This window comes from Phyllobates terribilis, unplaced genomic scaffold (assembly GCF_046119375.1).
Source record: "Phyllobates terribilis strain yellow unplaced genomic scaffold, ASM4611937v1 Scaffold_2__4_contigs__length_985480577, whole genome shotgun sequence".
NCBI classification, from domain to species: domain Eukaryota; kingdom Metazoa; phylum Chordata; class Amphibia; order Anura; family Dendrobatidae; genus Phyllobates; species Phyllobates terribilis.
In genome coordinates this window covers 690,634,839-690,652,519 of record NW_027362762.1, presented here as the reverse complement: position 1 = coordinate 690,652,519, position 17,681 = coordinate 690,634,839, and positions in this window count along the sequence as shown.

The following is a 17,681-nucleotide window of genomic DNA, read 5'->3' as shown; positions in this document are numbered from 1 at the left end:
GCAGATTAAGAAAACGCTGAAAGAAGTGACATGCTGCAGATTTAGAAAACGGTGAAAGAAGTGACATGCTGCAGATTAAGAAAACGCTGAAAGAAGTGACATGCTGCAGATTACGAAAACGCTGAAAGAAGTGACATGCTGCAGATTTAGAAAACGGTGAAAGAAGTGACATGCTGCAGATTACGAAAATGCTGAAAGAAGTGACATGCTGCAGATTTAGAAAACGGTGAAAGAAGTGACATGCTGCAGATTTAGAAAACGCTGAAAGAAGTGACATGCTGCAGATTTAGAAAACGCTGAAAGAAGTGACATGCTGCAGATTAAGAAAACGCTGAAAGAAGTGACATGCTGCAGATTTAGAAAACGCTGAAAGAAGTGACATGCTGCAGATTTAGAAAACGCTGAAAGAAGTGACATGCTGCAGATTTAGAAAACGCTGAAAGAAGTGACATGCTGCAGATTTAGAAAACGCTGAAAGAAGTGACATGCTGCAGATTTAGAAAACGCTGAAAGAAGTGACATGCTGCAGATTAAGAAAACGCTGAAAGAAGTGACATGCTGCAGATTAAGAAAACGCTGAAAGAAGTGACATGCTGCAGATTAAGAAAACGATGAAAGAAGTGACATGCTGCAGATTAAGAAAACGCTGAAAGAAGTGACATGCTGCAGATTAAGAAAACGCTGAAAGAAGTGACATGCTGCAGATTAAGAAAACGCTGAAAGAAGTGACATGCTGCAGATTAAGAAAACGCTGAAAGAAGTGACATGGTGCAGATTTAGAAAACGCTGAAAGAAGTGACATGCTGCAGATTAAGAAAACGCTGAAAGAAGTGACATGCTGCAGATTTAGAAAACGCTGAAAGAAGTGACATGCTGCAGATTAAGAAAACGGTGAAAGAAGTGACATGCTGCAGATTTAGAAAACGGTCAAAGAAGTGACATGCTGCAGATTAAGAAAACGGTGAAAGAAGTGACATGCTGCAGATTTAGAAAACGCTGAAAGAAGTGACATGCTGCAGATTAAGAAAACGCTGAAAGAAGTGACATGCTGCAGATTTAGAAAACGCTGAAAGAAGTGACATGCTGCAGATTAAGAAAACGCTGAAAGAAGTGACATGCTGCAGATTTAGAAAACGGTGAAAGAAGTGACATGCTGCAGATTAAGAAAACGCTGAAAGAAGTGACATGCTGCAGATTACGAAAATGCTGAAAGAAGTGACATGCTGCAGATTAAGAAAACGCTGAAAGAAGTGACATGCTGCAGATTTAGAAAACGCTGAAAGAAGTGACATGCTGCAGATTTAGAAAACGCTGAAAGAAGTGACATGCTGCAGATTTAGAAAACGGTGAAAGAAGTGACATGCTGCAGATTCAGAGGACGGTGAAAGAAGTGACATGCTGCAGATTCAGAGGACGGTGAAAGAAGTGACATGCTGCAGATTTAGAAAACGGTGAAAGGAGTGACATGCTGCAGATTAAGAAAACGCTGAAAGAAGTGACATGCTGCAGATTTAGAAAACGCTGAAAGAAGTGACATGCTGCAGATTTAGAAAACGCTGAAAGAAGTGACATGCTGCAGATTTAGAAAACGCTGAAAGAAGTGACATGCTGCAGATTTAGAAAACGCTGAAAGAAGTGACATGCTGCTGATTTAGAAAACGCTGAAAGAAGTGACATGCTGCAGATTTAGGAAACGCTGAAAGAAGTGACATGCTGCAGATTTAGAAAACGCTGAAAGTAGTGACATGCTGCAGATTCAGAGGACGGTGAAAGAAGTGACATGCTGCAGATTTAGAAAACGCTGAAATTAGGGACATGCTGCAGATTTAGAAAACGCTGAAATTAGTGACATGCTGCAGATTTAGAAAACGCTGAAAGAAGTGACATGCTGCAGATTTAGAAAACGCTGAAAGAAGTGACATGCTGCAGATTTAGAAAACGCTGAAAGAAGTGACATGCTGCAGATTAAGAAAACGGTGAAAGAAGTGACATGCTGCAGATTTAGAAAACGGTCAAAGAAGTGACATGCTGCAGATTAAGAAAACGGTGAAAGAAGTGACATGCTGCAGATTTAGAAAACGCTGAAAGAAGTGACATGCTGCAGATTAAGAAAACGCTGAAAGAAGTGACATGCTGCAGATTTAGAAAACGCTGAAAGAAGTGACATGCTGCAGATTAAGAAAACGCTGAAAGAAGTGACATGCTGCAGATTTAGAAAACGGTGAAAGAAGTGACATGCTGCAGATTAAGAAAACGCTGAAAGAAGTGACATGCTGCAGATTACGAAAATGCTGAAAGAAGTGACATGCTGCAGATTTAGAAAACGGTGAAAGAAGTGACATGCTGCAGATTTAGAAAACGCTGAAAGAAGTGACATGCTGCAGATTTAGAAAACGCTGAAAGAAGTGACATGCTGCAGATTTAGAAAACGCTGAAAGAAGTGACATGCTGCAGATTAAGAAAACGCTGAAAGAAGTGACATGCTGCAGATTTAGAAAACGCTGAAAGAAGTGACATGCTGCAGATTAAGAAAACGCTGAAAGAAGTGACATGCTGCAGATTTAGAAAACGGTGAAAGAAGTGACATGCTGCAGATTTAGAAAACGGTGAAAGAAGTGGACATGCTGCAGATTTAGAAAACGCTGAAAGAAGTGACATGCTGCAGATTTAGAAAACGCTGAAAGAAGTGACATGCTGCAGATTTAGAAAACGCTGAAAGAAGTGACATGCTGCAGATTAAGAAAACGCTGAAAGAAGTGACATGCTGCAGATTAAGAAAACGCTGAAAGAAGTGACATGCTGCAGATTAGAAAACCGATGAAAGAAGTGACATGCTGCAGATTAAGAAAACGCTGAAAGAAGTGACATGCTGCAGATTAAGAAAACGCTGAAAGAAGTGACATGCTGCAGATTAAGAAACGCTGAAAGAAGTGACATGCTGCAGATTAAGAAAACGCTGAAAGAAGTGACATGGTGCAGATTTAGAAAACGCTGAAAGAAGTGACATGCTGCAGATTAAGAAAACGCTGAAAGAAGTGACATGCTGCAGATTTAGAAAACGCTGAAAGAAGTGACATGCTGCAGATTAAGAAAACGGTGAAAGAAGTGACATGCTGCAGATTTAGAAAACGCTGAAAGAAGTGACATGCTGCAGATTTAGAAAACGCTGAAAGAAGTGACATGCTGCAGATTAAGAAAACGCTGAAAGAAGTGACATGCTGCAGATTTAGAAAACGGTGAAAGAAGTGACATGCTGCAGATTAAGAAAGCGCTGAAAGAAGTGACATGCTGCAGATTACGAAAATGCTGAAAGAAGTGACATGCTGCAGATTTAGAAAACGGTGAAAGAAGTGACATGCTGCAGATTTAGAAAACGCTGAAAGAAGTGACATGCTGCAGATTTAGAAAACGCTGAAAGAAGTGACATGCTGCAGATTAAGAAAACGCTGAAAGAAGTGACATGCTGCAGATTTAGAAAACGGTGAAAGAAGTGACATGCTGCAGATTTAGAAAACGGTGAAAGAAGTGACATGCTGCAGATTTAGAAAACGCTGAAAGAAGTGACATGCTGCAGATTTAGAAAACGCTGAAAGAAGTGACATGCTGCAGATTTAGAAAACGCTGAAAGAAGTGACATGCTGCAGATTTAGAAAACGCTGAAAGAAGTGACATGCTGCAGATTAAGAAAACGCTGAAAGAAGTGACATGCTGCAGATTAAGAAAACGCTGAAAGAAGTGACATGCTGCAGATTAAGAAAACGATGAAAGAAGTGACATGCTGCAGATTAAGAAAACGCTGAAAGAAGTGACATGCTGCAGATTAAGAAAACGCTGAAAGAAGTGACATGCTGCAGATTAAGAAAACGCTGAAAGAAGTGACATGCTGCAGATTAAGAAAACGCTGAAAGAAGTGACATGGTGCAGATTTAGAAAACGCTGAAAGAAGTGACATGCTGCAGATTAAGAAAACGCTGAAAGAAGTGACATGCTGCAGATTAAGAAAACGCTGAAAGAAGTGACATGCTGCAGATTTAGAAAACGCTGAAAGAAGTGACATGCTGCAGATTAAGAAAACGCTGAAAGAAGTGACATGCTGCAGATTTAGAAAACGGTGAAAGAAGTGACATGCTGCAGATTAAGAAAACGCTGAAAGAAGTGACATGCTGCAGATTACGAAAATGCTGAAAGAAGTGACATGCTGCAGATTAAGAAAACGCTGAAAGAAGTGACATGCTGCAGATTTAGAAAACGCTGAAAGAAGTGACATGCTGCAGATTTAGAAAACGCTGAAAGAAGTGACATGCTGCAGATTTAGAAAACGGTGAAAGAAGTGACATGCTGCAGATTCAGAGGACGGTGAAAGAAGTGACATGCTGCAGATTCAGAGGACGGTGAAAGAAGTGACATGCTGCAGATTTAGAAAACGGTGAAAGGAGTGACATGCTGCAGATTAAGAAAACGCTGAAAGAAGTGACATGCTGCAGATTTAGAAAACGCTGAAAGAAGTGACATGCTGCAGATTTAGAAAACGCTGAAAGAAGTGACATGCTGCAGATTTAGAAAACGCTGAAAGAAGTGACATGCTGCAGATTTAGAAAACGCTGAAAGAAGTGACATGCTGCTGATTTAGAAAACGCTGAAAGAAGTGACATGCTGCAGATTTAGGAAACGCTGAAAGAAGTGACATGCTGCAGATTTAGAAAACGCTGAAAGTAGTGACATGCTGCAGATTCAGAGGACGGTGAAAGAAGTGACATGCTGCAGATTTAGAAAACGCTGAAATTAGGGACATGCTGCAGATTTAGAAAACGCTGAAATTAGTGACATGCTGCAGATTTAGAAAACGCTGAAAGAAGTGACATGCTGCAGATTTAGAAAACGCTGAAAGAAGTGACATGCTGCAGATTTAGAAAACGCTGAAAGAAGTGACATGCTGCAGATTAAGAAAACGGTGAAAGAAGTGACATGCTGCAGATTTAGAAAACGGTCAAAGAAGTGACATGCTGCAGATTAAGAAAACGGTGAAAGAAGTGACATGCTGCAGATTTAGAAAACGCTGAAAGAAGTGACATGCTGCAGATTAAGAAAACGCTGAAAGAAGTGACATGCTGCAGATTTAGAAAACGCTGAAAGAAGTGACATGCTGCAGATTAAGAAAACGCTGAAAGAAGTGACATGCTGCAGATTTAGAAAACGGTGAAAGAAGTGACATGCTGCAGATTAAGAAAACGCTGAAAGAAGTGACATGCTGCAGATTACGAAAATGCTGAAAGAAGTGACATGCTGCAGATTTAGAAAACGGTGAAAGAAGTGACATGCTGCAGATTTAGAAAACGCTGAAAGAAGTGACATGCTGCAGATTTAGAAAACGCTGAAAGAAGTGACATGCTGCAGATTTAGAAAACGCTGAAAGAAGTGACATGCTGCAGATTAAGAAAACGCTGAAAGAAGTGACATGCTGCAGATTTAGAAAACGCTGAAAGAAGTGACATGCTGCAGATTAAGAAAACGCTGAAAGAAGTGACATGCTGCAGATTTAGAAAACGGTGAAAGAAGTGACATGCTGCAGATTTAGAAAACGGTGAAAGAAGTGACATGCTGCAGATTTAGAAAACGCTGAAAGAAGTGACATGCTGCAGATTTAGAAAACGCTGAAAGAAGTGACATGCTGCAGATTTAGAAAACGCTGAAAGAAGTGACATGCTGCAGATTAAGAAAACGCTGAAAGAAGTGACATGCTGCAGATTAAGAAAACGCTGAAAGAAGTGACATGCTGCAGATTAAGAAAACGATGAAAGAAGTGACATGCTGCAGATTAAGAAAACGCTGAAAGAAGTGACATGCTGCAGATTAAGAAAACGCTGAAAGAAGTGACATGCTGCAGATTAAGAAAACGCTGAAAGAAGTGACATGCTGCAGATTAAGAAAACGCTGAAAGAAGTGACATGGTGCAGATTTAGAAAACGCTGAAAGAAGTGACATGCTGCAGATTAAGAAAACGCTGAAAGAAGTGACATGCTGCAGATTTAGAAAACGGTCAAAGAAGTGACATGCTGCAGATTAAGAAAACGGTGAAAGAAGTGACATGCTGCAGATTTAGAAAACGCTGAAAGAAGTGACATGCTGCAGATTTAGAAAACGCTGAAAGAAGTGACATGCTGCAGATTAAGAAAACGCTGAAAGAAGTGACATGCTGCAGATTTAGAAAACGGTGAAAGAAGTGACATGCTGCAGATTAAGAAAGCGCTGAAAGAAGTGACATGCTGCAGATTACGAAAATGCTGAAAGAAGTGACATGCTGCAGATTTAGAAAACGGTGAAAGAAGTGACATGCTGCAGATTTAGAAAACGCTGAAAGAAGTGACATGCTGCAGATTTAGAAAACGCTGAAAGAAGTGACATGCTGCAGATTAAGAAAACGCTGAAAGAAGTGACATGCTGCAGATTTAGAAAACGGTGAAAGAAGTGACATGCTGCAGATTTAGAAAACGGTGAAAGAAGTGACATGCTGCAGATTTAGAAAACGCTGAAAGAAGTGACATGCTGCAGATTTAGAAAACGCTGAAAGAAGTGACATGCTGCAGATTTAGAAAACGCTGAAAGAAGTGACATGCTGCAGATTTAGAAAACGCTGAAAGAAGTGACATGCTGCAGATTAAGAAAACGCTGAAAGAAGTGACATGCTGCAGATTAAGAAAACGCTGAAAGAAGTGACATGCTGCAGATTAAGAAAACGATGAAAGAAGTGACATGCTGCAGATTAAGAAAACGCTGAAAGAAGTGACATGCTGCAGATTAAGAAAACGCTGAAAGAAGTGACATGCTGCAGATTAAGAAAACGCTGAAAGAAGTGACATGCTGCAGATTAAGAAAACGCTGAAAGAAGTGACATGGTGCAGATTTAGAAAACGCTGAAAGAAGTGACATGCTGCAGATTAAGAAAACGCTGAAAGAAGTGACATGCTGCAGATTTAGAAAACGCTGAAAGAAGTGACATGCTGCAGATTAAGAAAACGGTGAAAGAAGTGACATGCTGCAGATTTAGAAAACGGTCAAAGAAGTGACATGCTGCAGATTAAGAAAACGGTGAAAGAAGTGACATGCTGCAGATTTAGAAAACGCTGAAAGAAGTGACATGCTGCAGATTAAGAAAACGCTGAAAGAAGTGACATGCTGCAGATTTAGAAAACGGTGAAAGAAGTGACATGCTGCAGATTAAGAAAACGCTGAAAGAAGTGACATGCTGCAGATTACGAAAATGCTGAAAGAAGTGACATGCTGCAGATTTAGAAAACGGTGAAAGAAGTGACATGCTGCAGATTTAGAAAACGGTGAAAGAAGTGACATGCTGCAGATTTAGAAAACGCTGAAAGAAGTGACATGCTGCAGATTTAGAAAACGCTGAAATTAGTGACATGCTGCAGATTTAGAAAACGCTGAAATTAGTGACATGCTGCAGATTTAGAAAACGCTGAAAGAAGTGACATGCTGCAGATTTAGAAAACGCTGAAAGAAGTGACATGCTGCAGATTTAGAAAACGCTGAAAGAAGTGACATGCTGCAGATTTAGAAAACGCTGAAAGAAGTGACATGCTGCAGATTTAGAAAACACTGAAAGAAGTGACATGCTGCAGAATCAGAGGACGGTGAAAGAAGTGACATGCTGCAGATTCAGAGGACGGTGAAAGAAGTGACGTGCTGCAGATTAAGAAAACGCTGAAAGAAGTGACATGCTGCAGATTTAGAAAACGGTGAAAGAAGTGACATGCTGCAGATTTAGAAAACGGTGAAAGAAGTGACATGCTGCAGATTTAGAAAACGCTGAAAGAAGTGACATGCTGCAGATTAAGAAAACGCTGAAAGAAGTGACATGCTGCAGATTAAGAAAACGCTGAAAGAAGTGACATGCTGCAGATTAAGAAATTGGTGAAAGAAGTGACATGCTGCAGATTAAGAAAACGCTGAAAGAAGTGACATGCTGCAGATTTAGAAAACGCTGAAAGAAGTGACATGCTGCAGATTAAGAAAACGCTGAAAGAAGTGACATGCTGCAGATTTAGAAAACGCTGAAAGAAGTGACATGCTGCAGATTAAGAAAACGCTGAAAGAAGTGACATGCTGCAGATTAAGAAAACGCTGAAAGAAGTGACATGCTGCAGATTACGAAAATGCTGAAAGAAGTGACATGCTGCAGATTTAGAAAACGTTGAAAGAAGTGACATGCTGCAGATTTAGAAAACGCTGAAAGAAGTGACATGCTGCAGATTTAGAAAACGCTGAAAGAAGTGACATGCTGCAGATTCAGAGGACGGTGAAAGAAGTGACATGCTGCAGATTCAGAGGACGGTGAAAGAAGTGACATGCTGCAGATTTAGAAAACGGTGAAAGGAGTGACATGCTGCAGATTCAGAGGACGGTGAAAGAAGTGACGTGCTGCAGATTCAGAGGACGGTGAAAGAAGTGACATGCTGCAGATTTAGAAAACGCTGAAATTAGTGACATGCTGCAGATTTAGAAAACGCTGAAATTAGTGACATGCTGCAGATTTAGAAAACGCTGAAAGAAGTGACATGCTGCAGATTTAGAAAACGCTGAAAGAAGTGACATGCTGCAGATTTCGAAAACGCTGAAAGAAGTGACATGCTGCAGATTTAGAAAACACTGAAAGAAGTGACATGCTGCAGAATCAGAGGACGGTGAAAGAAGTGACATGCTGCAGATTCAGAGGACGGTGAAAGAAGTGACATGCTGCAGATTAAGAAAACGCTGAAAGAAGTGACATGCTGCAGATTTAGAAAACGGTGAAAGAAGTGACATGCTGCAGATTTAGAAAACGGTGAAAGAAGTGACATGCTGCAGATTTAGAAAACGCTGAAAGAAGTGACATGCTGCAGATTAAGAAAACGCTGAAAGAAGTGACATGCTGCAGATTAAGAAAACGCTGAAAGAAGTGACATGCTGCAGATTAAGAAAACGGTGAAAGAAGTGACATGCTGCAGATTAAGAAAACGCTGAAAGAAGTGACATGCTGCAGATTTAGAAAACGCTGAAAGAAGTGACATGCTGCAGATTAAGAAAACGCTGAAAGAAGTGACATGCTGCAGATTTAGAAAACGCTGAAAGAAGTGACATGCTGCAGATTAAGAAAACGCTGAAAGAAGTGACATGCTGCAGATTAAGAAAACGCTGAAAGAAGTGACATGCTGCAGATTACGAAAATGCTGAAAGAAGTGACATGCTGCAGATTTAGAAAACGTTGAAAGAAGTGACATGCTGCAGATTTAGAAAACGCTGAAAGAAGTGACATGCTGCAGATTTAGAAAACGCTGAAAGAAGTGACATGCTGCAGATTCAGAGGACGGTGAAAGAAGTGACATGCTGCAGATTCAGAGGACGGTGAAAGAAGTGACATGCTGCAGATTTAGAAAACGGTGAAAGGAGTGACATGCTGCAGATTAAGAAAACGCTGAAAGAAGTGACATGCTGCAGATTTAGAAAACGCTGAAAGAAGTGACATGCTGCAGATTTAGAAAACGCTGAAAGAAGTGACATGCTGCAGATTTAGAAAACGCTGAAAGAAGTGACATGCTGCAGATTTAGAAAACGCTGAAAGAAGTGACATGCTGCAGATTTAGAAAACGCTGAAAGAAGTGACATGCTGCTGATTTAGAAAACGCTGAAAGAAGTGACATGCAGATTTAGAAAACGCTGAAAGAAGTGACATGCTGCAGATTTAGAAAACGCTGAAAGTAGTGACATGCTGCAGATTCAGAGGACGGTGAAAGAAGTGACATGCTGCAGATTTAGAAAACGCTGAAAGAAGTGACATGCTGCAGATTTAGAAAACGCTGAAAGTAGTGACATGCTGCAGATTCAGAGGACGGTGAAAGAAGTGACATGCTGCAGATTTAGAAAACGCTGAAATTAGGGACATGCTGCAGATTTAGAAAACGCTGAAATTAGTGACATGCTGCAGATTTAGAAAACGCTGAAAGAAGTGACATGCTGCAGATTTAGAAAACGCTGAAAGAAGTGACATGCTGCAGATTTCGAAAACGCTGAAAGAAGTGACATGCTGCAGATTTAGAAAACACTGAAAGAAGTGACATGCTGCAGAATCAGAGGACGGTGAAAGAAGTGACATGCTGCAGATTCAGAGGACGGTGAAAGAAGTGACATGCTGCAGATTAAGAAAACGCTGAAAGAAGTGACATGCTGCAGATTTAGAAAACGGTGAAAGAAGTGACATGCTGCAGATTTAGAAAACGGTGAAAGAAGTGACATGCTGCAGATTTAGAAAACGCTGAAAGAAGTGACATGCTGCAGATTAAGAAAACGCTGAAAGAAGTGACATGCTGCAGATTAAGAAAACGCTGAAAGAAGTGACATGCTGCAGATTAAGAAAACGGTGAAAGAAGTGACATGCTGCAGATTAAGAAAACGCTGAAAGAAGTGACATGCTGCAGATTTAGAAAACGCTGAAAGAAGTGACATGCTGCAGATTAAGAAAACGCTGAAAGAAGTGACATGCTGCAGATTTAGAAAACGGTGAAAGAAGTGACATGCTGCAGATTAAGAAAACGCTGAAAGAAGTGACATGCTGCAGATTAAGAAAACGCTGAAAGAAGTGACATGCTGCAGATTACGAAAATGCTGAAAGAAGTGACATGCTGCAGATTTAGAAAACGTTGAAAGAAGTGACATGCTGCAGATTTAGAAAACGCTGAAAGAAGTGACATGCTGCAGATTTAGAAAACGCTGAAAGAAGTGACATGCTGCAGATTCAGAGGACGGTGAAAGAAGTGACATGCTGCAGATTCAGAGGACGGTGAAAGAAGTGACATGCTGCAGATTTAGAAAACGGTGAAAGGAGTGACATGCTGCAGATTAAGAAAACGCTGAAAGAAGTGACATGCTGCAGATTTAGAAAACGCTGAAGAAGTGACATGCTGCAGATTTAGAAAACGCTGAAAGAAGTGACATGCTGCAGATTTAGAAAACGCTGAAAGAAGTGACATGCTGCAGATTTAGAAAACGCTGAAAGAAGTGACATGCTGCAGATTTAGAAAACGCTGAAAGAAGTGACATGCTGCTGATTTAGAAAACGCTGAAAGAAGTGACATGCAGATTTAGAAAACGCTGAAAGAAGTGACATGCTGCAGATTTAGAAAACGCTGAAAGTAGTGACATGCTGCAGATTCAGAGGACGGTGAAAGAAGTGACATGCTGCAGATTTAGAAAACGCTGAAATTAGGGACATGCTGCAGATTTAGAAAACGCTGAAATTAGTGACATGCTGCAGATTTAGAAAACGCTGAAAGAAGTGACATGCTGCAGATTTAGAAAACGCTGAAAGAAGTGACATGCTGCAGATTTAGAAAACGCTGAAAGAAGTGACATGCTGCAGATTTAGAAAACACTGAAAGAAGTGACATGCTGCAGAATCAGAGGACGGTGAAAGAAGTGACATGCTGCAGATTCAGAGGACGGTGAAAGAAGTGACATGCTGCAGATTTAGAAAACACTGAAAGAAGTGACATGCTGCAGATTCAGAGGACGGTGAAAGAAGTGACGTGCTGCAGATTCAGAGGACGGTGAAAGAAGTGATATGCTGCAGAATCAGAGGACGGTGAAAGAAGTGACATGCTGCAGATTCAGAGGACGGTGAAAGAAGTGACATGCTGCAGATTAAGAAAACGCTGAAAGAAGTGACATGCTGCAGATTTAGAAAACGGTGAAAGAAGTGACATGCTGCAGATTTAGAAAACGGTGAAAGAAGTGACATGCTGCAGATTTAGAAAACGCTGAAAGAAGTGACATGCTGCAGATTAAGAAAACGCTGAAAGAAGTGACATGCTGCAGATTAAGAAAACGCTGAAAGAAGTGACATGCTGCAGATTAAGAAAACGCTGAAAGAAGTGACATGCTGCAGATTAAGAAAACGCTGAAAGAAGTGACATGCTGCAGATTAAGAAAACGCTGAAAGAAGTGACATGCTGCAGATTAAGAAAACGGTGAAAGAAGTGACATGCTGCAGATTAAGAAAACGCTGAAAGAAGTGACATGCTGCAAATTTAGAAAACGCTGAAAGAAGTGACATGCTGCAGATTAAGAAAACGCTGAAAGAAGTGACATGCTGCAGATTTAGAAAACGGTGAAAGAAGTGACATGCTGCAGATTAAGAAAACGCTGAAAGAAGTGACATGCTGCAGATTAAGAAAACGCTGAAAGAAGTGACATGCTGCAGATTACGAAAATGCTGAAAGAAGTGACATGCTGCAGATTTAGAAAACGTTGAAAGAAGTGACATGCTGCAGATTTAGAAAACGCTGAAAGAAGTGACATGCTGCAGATTTAGAAAACGCTGAAAGAAGTGACATGCTGCAGATTTAGAAAACGCTGAAAGAAGTGACATGCTGCAGATTAAGAAAACGCTGAAAGAAGTGACATGCTGCAGATTAAGAAAACGCTGAAAGAAGTGACATGCTGCAGATTAAGAAAACGCTGAAAGAAGTGACATGCTGCAGATTAAGAAAACGCTGAAAGAAGTGACATGCTGCAGATTAAGAAAACGCTGAAAGAAGTGACATGCTGCAGATTTAGAAAACGCTGAAAGAAGTGACATGCTGCAGATTAAGAAAACGCTGAAAGAAGTGACATGCTGCAGATTAAGAAAACGCTGAAAGAAGTGACATGCTGCAGATAAAGAAAACGGTGAAAGAAGTGACATGCTGCAGATTAAGAAAACGCTGAAAGAAGTGACATGCTGCAGATTTAGAAAACGCTGAAAGAAGTGACATGCTGCAGATTAAGAAAACGCTGAAAGAAGTGACATGCTGCAGATTTAGAAAACGGTGAAAGAAGTGACATGCTGCAGATTAAGAAAACGCTGAAAGAAGTGACATGCTGCAGATTAAGAAAACGCTGAAAGAAGTGACATGCTGCAGATTACGAAAATGCTGAAAGAAGTGACATGCTGCAGATTTAGAAAACGTTGAAAGAAGTGACATGCTGCAGATTTAGAAAACGCTGAAAGAAGTGACATGCTGCAGATTTAGAAAACGCTGAAAGAAGTGACATGCTGCAGATTTAGAAAACGCTGAAAGAAGTGACATGCTGCAGATTAAGAAAACGCTGAAAGAAGTGACATGCTGCAGATTAAGAAAACGCTGAAAGAAGTGACATGCTGCAGATTAAGAAAACGCTGAAAGAAGTGACATGCTGCAGATTAAGAAAACGCTGAAAGAAGTGACATGCTGCAGATTAAGAAAACGCTGAAAGAAGTGACATGCTGCAGATTTAGAAAACGCTGAAAGAAGTGACATGCTGCAGATTTAGAAAACGCTGAAAGAAGTGACATGCTGCAGATTTAGAAAACGCTGAAAGAAGTGACATGCTGCTGATTTAGAAAATGCTGAAAGAAGAGACATGCTGCAGATTTAGGAAACGCTGAAAGAAGTGACATGCTGCAGATTTAGAAAACGCTGAAAGAAGTGACATGCTGCAGATTTAGAAAACGCTGAAACAGGTGACATGCTGCAGATTTAGAAAACGCTGAAAGAAGTGACATGCTGCAGATTTAGAAAACGCTGAAAGAAGTGACATGCTGCAGATTTAGAAAACACTGAAAGAAGTGACATGCTGCAGAATCAGAGGACGGTGAAAGAAGTGACATGCTGCAGATTCAGAGGACGGTGAAAGAAGTGACATGCTGCAGATTAAGAAAACGCTGAAAGAAGTGACATGCTGCAGATTTAGAAAACGGTGAAAGAAGTGACATGCTGCAGATTTAGAAAACGGTGAAAGAAGTGACATGCTGCAGATTTAGAAAACGCTGAAAGAAGTGACATGCTGCAGATTAAGAAAACGCTGAAAGAAGTGACATACTGCAGATTAAGAAAACGCTGAAAGAAGTGACATGCTGCAGATTAAGAAAACGGTGAAAGAAGTGACATGCTGCAGATTTAGAAAACGCTGAAAGAAGTGACATGCTGCAGATTTAGAAAACGCTGAAAGAAGTGACATGCTGCAGATTCAGAGGACGGTGAAAGAAGTGACATGCTGCAGATTCAGAGGACGGTGAAAGAAGTGACATGCTGCAGATTTAGAAAACGGTGAAAGGAGTGACATGCTGCAGATTAAGAAAACGCTGAAAGAAGTGACATGCTGCAGATTTAGAAAACGCTGAAGAAGTGACATGCTGCAGATTTAGAAAACGCTGAAAGAAGTGACATGCTGCAGATTTAGAAAACGCTGAAAGAAGTGACATGCTGCAGATTTAGAAAACGCTGAAAGAAGTGACATGCTGCAGATTTAGAAAACGCTGAAAGAAGTGACATGCTGCTGATTTAGAAAACGCTGAAAGAAGTGACATGCAGATTTAGAAAACGCTGAAAGAAGTGACATGCTGCAGATTTAGAAAACGCTGAAAGTAGTGACATGCTGCAGATTCAGAGGACGGTGAAAGAAGTGACATGCTGCAGATTTAGAAAACGCTGAAATTAGGGACATGCTGCAGATTTAGAAAACGCTGAAATTAGTGACATGCTGCAGATTTAGAAAACGCTGAAAGAAGTGACATGCTGCAGATTTAGAAAACGCTGAAAGAAGTGACATGCTGCAGATTTAGAAAACGCTGAAAGAAGTGACATGCTGCAGATTTAGAAAACACTGAAAGAAGTGACATGCTGCAGAATCAGAGGACGGTGAAAGAAGTGACATGCTGCAGATTCAGAGGACGGTGAAAGAAGTGACATGCTGCAGATTTAGAAAACACTGAAAGAAGTGACATGCTGCAGATTCAGAGGACGGTGAAAGAAGTGACGTGCTGCAGATTCAGAGGACGGTGAAAGAAGTGACATGCTGCAGAATCAGAGGACGGTGAAAGAAGTGACATGCTGCAGATTCAGAGGACGGTGAAAGAAGTGACATGCTGCAGATTAAGAAAACGCTGAAAGAAGTGACATGCTGCAGATTTAGAAAACGGTGAAAGAAGTGACATGCTGCAGATTTAGAAAACGGTGAAAGAAGTGACATGCTGCAGATTTAGAAAACGCTGAAAGAAGTGACATGCTGCAGATTAAGAAAACGCTGAAAGAAGTGACATGCTGCAGATTAAGAAAACGCTGAAAGAAGTGACATGCTGCAGATTAAGAAAACGCTGAAAGAAGTGACATGCTGCAGATTAAGAAAACGGTGAAAGAAGTGACATGCTGCAGATTAAGAAAACGCTGAAAGAAGTGACATGCTGCAAATTTAGAAAACGCTGAAAGAAGTGACATGCTGCAGATTAAGAAAACGCTGAAAGAAGTGACATGCTGCAGATTTAGAAAACGGTGAAAGAAGTGACATGCTGCAGATTAAGAAAACGCTGAAAGAAGTGACATGCTGCAGATTAAGAAAACGCTGAAAGAAGTGACATGCTGCAGATTACGAAAATGCTGAAAGAAGTGACATGCTGCAGATTTAGAAAACGTTGAAAGAAGTGACATGCTGCAGATTTAGAAAACGCTGAAAGAAGTGACATGCTGCAGATTTAGAAAACGCTGAAAGAAGTGACATGCTGCAGATTTAGAAAACGCTGAAAGAAGTGACATGCTGCAGATTAAGAAAACGCTGAAAGAAGTGACATGCTGCAGATTAAGAAAACGCTGAAAGAAGTGACATGCTGCAGATTAAGAAAACGCTGAAAGAAGTGACATGCTGCAGATTAAGAAAACGCTGAAAGAAGTGACATGCTGCAGATTAAGAAAACGCTGAAAGAAGTGACATGCTGCAGATTTAGAAAACGCTGAAAGAAGTGACATGCTGCAGATTAAGAAAACGCTGAAAGAAGTGACATGCTGCAGATTAAGAAAACGCTGAAAGAAGTGACATGCTGCAGATTAAGAAAACGGTGAAAGAAGTGACATGCTGCAGATTAAGAAAACGCTGAAAGAAGTGACATGCTGCAGATTTAGAAAACGCTGAAAGAAGTGACATGCTGCAGATTAAGAAAACGCTGAAAGAAGTGACATGCTGCAGATTTAGAAAACGGTGAAAGAAGTGACATGCTGCAGATTAAGAAAACGCTGAAAGAAGTGACATGCTGCAGATTAAGAAAACGCTGAAAGAAGTGACATGCTGCAGATTACGAAAATGCTGAAAGAAGTGACATGCTGCAGATTTAGAAAACGTTGAAAGAAGTGACATGCTGCAGATTTAGAAAACGCTGAAAGAAGTGACATGCTGCAGATTTAGAAAACGCTGAAAGAAGTGACATGCTGCAGATTTAGAAAACGCTGAAAGAAGTGACATGCTGCAGATTAAGAAAACGCTGAAAGAAGTGACATGCTGCAGATTAAGAAAACGCTGAAAGAAGTGACATGCTGCAGATTAAGAAAACGCTGAAAGAAGTGACATGCTGCAGATTAAGAAAACGCTGAAAGAAGTGACATGCTGCAGATTAAGAAAACGCTGAAAGAAGTGACATGCTGCAGATTTAGAAAACGCTGAAAGAAGTGACATGCTGCAGATTTAGAAAACGCTGAAAGAAGTGACATGCTGCAGATTTAGAAAACGCTGAAAGAAGTGACATGCTGCTGATTTAGAAAATGCTGAAAGAAGAGACATGCTGCAGATTTAGGAAACGCTGAAAGAAGTGACATGCTGCAGATTTAGAAAACGCTGAAAGAAGTGACATGCTGCAGATTTAGAAAACGCTGAAACAGGTGACATGCTGCAGATTTAGAAAACGCTGAAAGAAGTGACATGCTGCAGATTTAGAAAACGCTGAAAGAAGTGACATGCTGCAGATTTAGAAAACACTGAAAGAAGTGACATGCTGCAGAATCAGAGGACGGTGAAAGAAGTGACATGCTGCAGATTCAGAGGACGGTGAAAGAAGTGACATGCTGCAGATTAAGAAAACGCTGAAAGAAGTGACATGCTGCAGATTTAGAAAACGGTGAAAGAAGTGACATGCTGCAGATTTAGAAAACGGTGAAAGAAGTGACATGCTGCAGATTTAGAAAACGCTGAAAGAAGTGACATGCTGCAGATTAAGAAAACGCTGAAAGAAGTGACATGCTGCAGATTAAGAAAACGCTGAAAGAAGTGACATGCTGCAGATTAAGAAAACGGTGAAAGAAGTGACATGCTGCAGATTAAGAAAACGCTGAAAGAAGTGACATGCTGCAGATTTAGAAAACGCTGAAAGAAGTGACATGCTGCAGATTAAGAAAACGCTGAAAGAAGTGACATGCTGCAGATTTAGAAAACGGTGAAAGAAGTGACATGCTGCAGATTAAGAAAACGCTGAAAGAAGTGACATGCTGCAGATTAAGAAAACGCTGAAAGAAGTGACATGCTGCAGATTACGAAAATGCTGAAAGAAGTGACATGCTGCAGATTACGAAAATGCTGAAAGAAGTGACATGCTGCAGATTTAGAAAACGTTGAAAGAAGTGACATGCTGCAGATTTAGAAAACGCTGAAAGAAGTGACATGCTGCAGATTTAGAAAACGCTGAAAGAAGTGACATGCTGCAGATTCAGAGGACGGTGAAAGAAGTGACATGCTGCAGATTCAGAGGACGGTGAAAGAAGTGACATGCTGCAGATTTAGAAAACGGTGAAAGGAGTGACATGCTGCAGATTAAGAAAACGCTGAAAGAAGTGACATGCTGCAGATTTAGAAAACGC